The sequence below is a fragment of the Oculina patagonica genome, chromosome 4 (genome assembly GCF_052425735.1).
Source record: "Oculina patagonica isolate OP01 chromosome 4, crgOcupat, whole genome shotgun sequence".
Lineage (NCBI taxonomy): Eukaryota > Metazoa > Cnidaria > Anthozoa > Scleractinia > Oculinidae > Oculina > Oculina patagonica.
Genome location: NC_135761.1, coordinates 38842448 through 38849253, shown reverse-complemented (window position 1 = coordinate 38849253; position 6806 = coordinate 38842448). Strand labels below are relative to the sequence as shown.

General features: G+C 37.3%; 1 long non-coding RNA gene across 1 annotated transcript; it reads left to right on the top strand.

Moving 5' to 3' along the window:
* The first annotated feature begins 229 nt into the window (after window positions 1-229).
* LOC144650193 (uncharacterized) lies at window positions 230-4918 on the top strand. Its single transcript, XR_013570036.1, has 3 exons — window positions 230-616; window positions 3325-3375; window positions 4319-4918. It is a non-coding gene; the product is annotated as an uncharacterized LOC144650193 (long non-coding RNA).
* Window positions 4919-6806: the final 1888 nt, after the last annotated feature.

The window sequence follows — 6806 nt, the reverse complement described above, 5'->3', positions numbered from 1 at the left end:
GACGTCTTTGTTATGTCAAATTGACAGCTGTCAAAACAAGGTTTCCGCTGACCAGTATCACATGATCATATCGCGGGCTCAGATGTAGAACATCGAGGTTGAATGTTTTTTTAAAGTTGATCGCTGATCAAGTGACATTTTACCATTGAATCGCGGGCACAAATACTTTTCTGTGTGGAATTACATGAAGTGGAAAGTGAAATTGGGGAGGTCCGCTGGTTGCTGTTCGCACGGCTAAATAAAATTTCATGATACGCTTATTTGAACTATCATTTGAACTTATGGCCATTCTGGTTTCTACCTAAACTTTCGTGAAACGGCAAGGTTTAATAACAGCAGAATTTTGAATATGGTTCAGAGTTAAAAGTCAGGAAACAAACTCACAACATGCCGATTTACCAAGCGTACGAATGAGTTCACCGAGAGGGATCCGCGATTATAAAGCACACGACAGTTTATTACCGATAAATTATTTCTGGATGTATTCCTCGTTTATCCCGGGATAGCAGCCAAAGAAAACAGATTGTGAGCGATCGAAATGGACGTAAATCTTCCAAGCTACTTGTTGAGTTTAAAGCAAAGACGATCAAAGACAAAATCCCGTTACGAAAACAAGGTAAGCTAAGCTTATTATTGATGTTCCTTTTTTAACAGATTAGAAAAGTTTTTGTTATTTAGATAACAAGCTTTCCATCTAATAGCACTCGTTCGTGTAACCTGTATGTCAGAACAAGGGCATACAACCTTATTGAAATTCGTTTTGTCTTAAACACGAGTTGTATTCAAAGCAGACAGCTTCTACTGCGATAAATTTGTTTATCCTGTAATTGAATCACCGAAGTAGGAGGAAGACAGCACGCAGCAAATTTCCGGTTACACTACAAGATCAAAATTTACAAGTGTATTTGCAAATTTGTAAGAATGTGTTCGAGTCAGACACAATAGGGGACATTGCTTAGCCTTAGCGAAATATAGTTTTCTCAATGACCTATACTATTTTTTACTCAGAACTTTGCTTAGTTTTCCTTATTTTAGTGAGTGAAAATGTTTTGTGAAAGTTTTGTATTTATACATGTAATCTGATAACAGCCGTTCTGGGAATAAATTGATAATTTTATTCATATTTTTCCAGGCATAGACAATCGATAAACCAATAATCGATAACAATCCATAGCAATCAATATCAATCTTTGTATTGTTTTACTTAATACTAACGCCATCTAATATCTTTAAGGTAATTCCCTAGAAATAGAACTGCTCATAGATTTCCAACTAAACTTTGCCAGTTGTTTGTTTACCTTAAGGGAAGTTAAATTTTGAATTAAAAAAGGGGGGTCACCGTATTCGTTTAGGAGCAGGAAGACCTTGTATTTACCATATAATTCCTTTATATTTTTTTTGCGAATACTGCTGAAAGTGCATCTTTTCGGTGATAATGTATTATTCTGCCATAGAAATTGATCTGTTTTTTTTTTTTTATAGAAAGAATTTGATCGCTACTTTCGAACTAACAGAAAAAATGATCTAGGTCACCGAACTCGTTTACGAGAAAATGATGATTTCTCTCTCGCGCGAGCCAAGCCGCATAGAAAAAAGCCACCATTTTGTTTATCTGTGCGTGCTTATTACGCGTAAAATTCTGCGCAGTAAGCAAGGATGCGCAATGTTATACTAGGGAATCACCTTAAAATGAATATACATTTACACCTCCAGGGGCTCCTTGGTATAAGTGATTGTTATTGATTACTGTCGATTGCTACTACCAAAACAGGTAGAACGCGAATTCAAAAACATTCGTAACGGTTGTTTTTGGCGCCAAACGGCAACGATCTGTGTCACGTGGCTGTGCTTGTCAAATGAAAAAAGGTGAACGTACATGTTGTGGTTTAATTTTATCTTTGGTTTAAAATTTTTCAAACCAGTTTGATTTTTATTTCCCTTTGTTTCAGATTATGATAATGAATAGGAGACAATGGAAAATAAAAACCAAACTGGTTTGAAAAATTTTAAACCAAAAACAAAATTAAACCACAACATACACAGTCACATTCCTGAACGTTTCATTCAACATTTAATGAAGCTTTCGATGATGGTGTTCTCTGTAAACAGCAAAGGCAGGACATTTATATCAGGAAAACCAATCGATGACAGCCTAAGAGGCAGTATAATCGACATGATTATTGCTGATGGCGGCCCGAGGACCACATACTACCGAAACAGGTATAGCGCAAATTCCAAAACATTCGTAATGGTTGTTTTTGGCACAAACAACGAAGTCAGAACGCAAAGGAATGTAACCATGTGCGTTTACCTTTTTCATTTGACAAGCAAAGCCACGTGACGCAGATCGTTGCCGTTTGTCGCCGAAAACAACCGTTACGCATGTTTTTGAATTTGCGCTCTACCTGTTTCGGTAGTATCGATTTTCATCGATTTTCTCAATTAATAACAATTGATAATATTTTTTTCTGTGAGTTCTATTGTTATCGATTACCGATTATCAATTTGTGATTCATATCAATAGATATCGATTGTATCGACAGATTTGAGATATCAACTTCTATCGATTGACTACGCCTGGATTCTTGTAAATTACAATAGAGAAAAAAGCACTAATATGTTATGTGTAAGATCATGAACTTTTTTATGTTATAACAACCAAATTGATCAGTTATAATATAGGATAAGGACTTGGAAAAAAAATCGAGTTTGCCCTGTGGTCAACAAGCAGCTCTCAAATTTTGTTGGCCTAGGACAGTGCATGTGACACTATGTATTAGCAAACTTGTGACTGTATAATTAACTTGTAGTCAGATGATCATGATATGCCTGGGCCTTTACCCATTATGCAAGCAGGCATGAAAAATTAATTGCTTGACAGGAAAATCTACTTGCCCCGGACAACCAGAGGGGAATTGTGGCTATTAGCATTGCTATCTTGATGGTTGTGACTGGTACAATTTTTTAATCCTTTCAAAGTTTTCCAGCCTAAAGCAGTGACTAATCAGATATTTTTGCCTGAATTATTTTTTCTACAAGAGTAGCAGGTTAGTTTTCGATCCTGAAATAAAAAAAAAGTTTAAAATGTGCCTGTCTGCAATGAGGAAAATATCATTTAAAGCAAATTTAAAATACATTTACATTCAAATGTACATCAAGGTTTGCGAGGTTAATTGAGTGACCGGTATTTATGGAGGTTGTAAGAGGCAGTTTGAGTTTATCATTAATTTCATATAAGCAAATCTGTTTCATTTTTAAAACTTGCTATATTAGGATTTCCATACCTTTTATGGGTTTTTGATATTGTGTACATTTTGTTTTTAGTGAGGGAAAACAGGAATTCAAGGGGTGCAGTTAATGTCTGTGATGATGAAGGTAAGTATAACATTAGTGTCAGTTTATACCTTTGTTTCTCTAAATGCTCTATGACAGAGTTTAGTTTATGTGAATCTACATTAGAGCATGAAACTTGTTTTTTAAGTGTAAAATTTTGGGGTTTGAAAAATGATAAGTGTTTTAACTGCTTGGTAAGTTTATGTTTCCTTAAAATCATGGTTCCTTTTTTGGAATTTAATATACACAATTTACATGTAACTGCACATGTAAATATACATACAAAATGTAATGTTTTCATTGTTCAAGAAAAGAGGGGATGGGGGGAGGGGTAGGAGGGCAAAAAAACCCAACAAGATCTGCTACCTGACCCGACAAATTACTGAAATACTTGTAATTATTTTGTGGGAGAAGTGCAAATTGACCTGTTCAAATTCCGCTTGTTAACAGCTAATCTTAATATCTACATGTAAGCTTAAGCCCTAACCTAACATAAATTGTCTTGTTGTGGTACTAGGCGAATAAAGAAATAGAATTTTAACTCAGCTGAAATTTCACAGTTAGGCTTGTTGATGAGCCAGCGTAGTGTTTTCTTAGCTACATCACTAAGAAAGGGGAGAATATGTAAGCTTTCGTGGAATTAATCACAGTGCTTTCAACAGCACCTGTCAGAGAGCAATATACATGTAAGAGTCTTAAGACACCTCATTTAATAGGGAAAACATAGGAAAACACCCACCAAAGCTTAGTTATATGCCAGGTCTTTTTGATAGCACTATTTATGCCTTCAGTAGGTCAAAGGATTTTTTTGTTTCTGAACATATCCCCCAACACAGTCCCTGGCCCAGGCAAAAATTGGAAAAATATATCTCTTTTTTATGCATCTGCAGAGTGTTCTGAACAATTTAAGCTAATTTAAAATTATAAACATTCATTTGATGCCAATGATCATCAACAAATCTTATGTCTTTTTTGCCTTTTTCAGGGTTAACACGGGTAGCAGAATTTCCACAGAGTTGCAGACACAGAAAGAGATAAATGAACAATCAGATTATTATATTTTATTCTTCATTGCATGTACAAATGTACTGTCTGTAGAATACAATTTATTTATAAGGACAGGTGTAATTTTAAAGTTGATGAAATAAAGCCAGATAAGGTACAATCATGTACATAAAAAAATCATCATGCTACCTAAACATTTAATTCCCAGTGCCCACACTGCAAAGAACAATAATTATGATAATGAGATACACATTTCATCAATCTCTTAATGCCTGGTAAAATGGTAAAATGGCATGGTAAAATTTTTGCCAAGCAAACTATACCTGAGTTTAGAACTACATGTAACAAACAGTATTTATGCCTCTCCAGAATTTTTGCTAAGTTTACATGTAATAAAGCTAAGGGCAAAGGGACTCGTAAAGGAAAAAGGTGTTATCGTTTTGGGGACCCTATTTGGCAGAATGACATCTGGAATGTCAATATTTTGCTTGCCACTACCTTTTACTGAGTTTGCTAGCAGGAAGCTGTTATTTTTGGTGTTAGGGACCAGTCATTATTTATGTAGAGGGGGGGGGGGGTCAAGGCTATTTCAGAGTGGCAAGAGGGGGGGGGCTAAAATATTTTATAAAGATTTAGGGGGATCAGCAGTTTGAGTTGGGTAAAACAGTTAAATAGAAGAGTGCAAACACTATAAGTCAAACAGTGACGCTAAATTGTACAATTTTATGCTATAATTAAGAAATAGAAAACATTTTCCGTGTTTCTATCGAGTTATAGAAACACGAGTGGAAGTTTGGGAGAACGAGAAATGCTCTGGGAACACGAGCCGAAGGCGAGTGTTTCCACAGCTTTTTCGAGTTCTCCCAAACTTTCACGAGTGTTTCTATAACTCGATAGAAACACGGAAAAAATGTTTTCTATCTCTTTTAGAAAATAGCCCAAAGGAAATAACGAAGAACGCAAGTAAAATTGCCATTTTATTTGTCTTCAAAACGTAGATTCTCTACACCTCGCAAAAACCACGTCATAAACAAGCTCAACCAATCATGCTAAAGGAATCAATCGACTGAAATAAATCAATTCTTCGAGGCTGTTCGACGTGTAGGCAAGAACGCTAAAAGTCAGCGTTTTCTGTCATGGAATCAAAGAAATTTGGCCTTAAACTTGACAAAATAATGCAAAATAACTAAGCCGATGCTTAAACTGGTAGAAGTCAGGGATTGTAGTTTGCGTTCGGCTCATCTATTCCGCCGCATGGTTTGACCACCACTTGAACGCTGCCGATCGAGCAACCCGAGAACATGTTGGTGAAGGTGGCATTTCTGTTGAACGAATTTGACTGGGCACTCATCTGGGAGAATAGCTGGGCCTGTTGTGGAGCTTGTGGTTGGATCTGAAGCGCTGTTGAAGGTTGTGAAGTCGCGCCAAGTGCTGTCGATAACACATCGCTGCTCTGTTGGAGTTGTGCAGACGAAGGACGTGCGTTGTAGCTCCTAAATGACTGCTCATTTCGGTGGCCGGATATAGCCATTATGTGACGATTGGATAGGCCAGCATTGAACCAGATGGTAATTGCCGTTGCCCTCACTGAATGATTTGTATACTTCATCGAAAGGCCGGCCACTTCGCTTATCTCTTTCATCATCGTGCCCAACTTGTGAATGCCGAGCGGGCGATTTTCGTACCAGATGGGGTCGGAAGGAGACCACTTTCGTTTCGGGTACTGGAAGAAGGCTGTACATTCTGGATTCAGCTTTGAGATGTAGAACTGCAGCGCATTGAAACCGTCGCTGGGATCATCTGTTGTTTTGTACAGCCTTCCTTCTTTTTCGAAGCTTTCTATGTCACCAACGCCGCCTGGGTGGTTCTTCGTCGACTCATCGTGTGTCATTGTGGCGTATGGACGGTTGTTTTCGTCTCGGAGGAACTTAAAACTCGAGGAGGTCAAATTTCTTTGACCTTCACGGCCCCTACGGCACCAGTACAGCGTTGTATTAAACCAAACATTTCTTAACAAGCCGAGAGGAGTCGAAGGAGACAATGCTTGATGACATTTTAGCTTCTGAAGGTCTTGTACGGAAATGTCAGGTTTGTGTTCAATGTTTTGCTTGCCCTGTTGTTTCAAATCTTTGATTTTGGCGTTCAGCATCATGTTTGAATTTTTGAAGACAGGATTTTGGGAAAACCTTACACCTCGGTTGTAAGGGGGGAAGTTAAGATATCGTTCAATTCCGCTTCTCAAACACAATAGGGTAGATTTTCCGTATTCATTGCCTTCCTTGTTTCTTGCCTCGGCATAAAAGGCTCTCAAGTTGTTGTCGAGTTCCTCGTCAGTTTGTTCGTGTAGTGGTTTTTCAACATTTTTGTGCTGGGCCCATTCTAAAAACAAGTAACGTTTGTTATTTTCAGTTAATTTAATAGAATTTAATTGAAAATTGTTGACTTCAAACCGAGCTTTTTATTGTAAT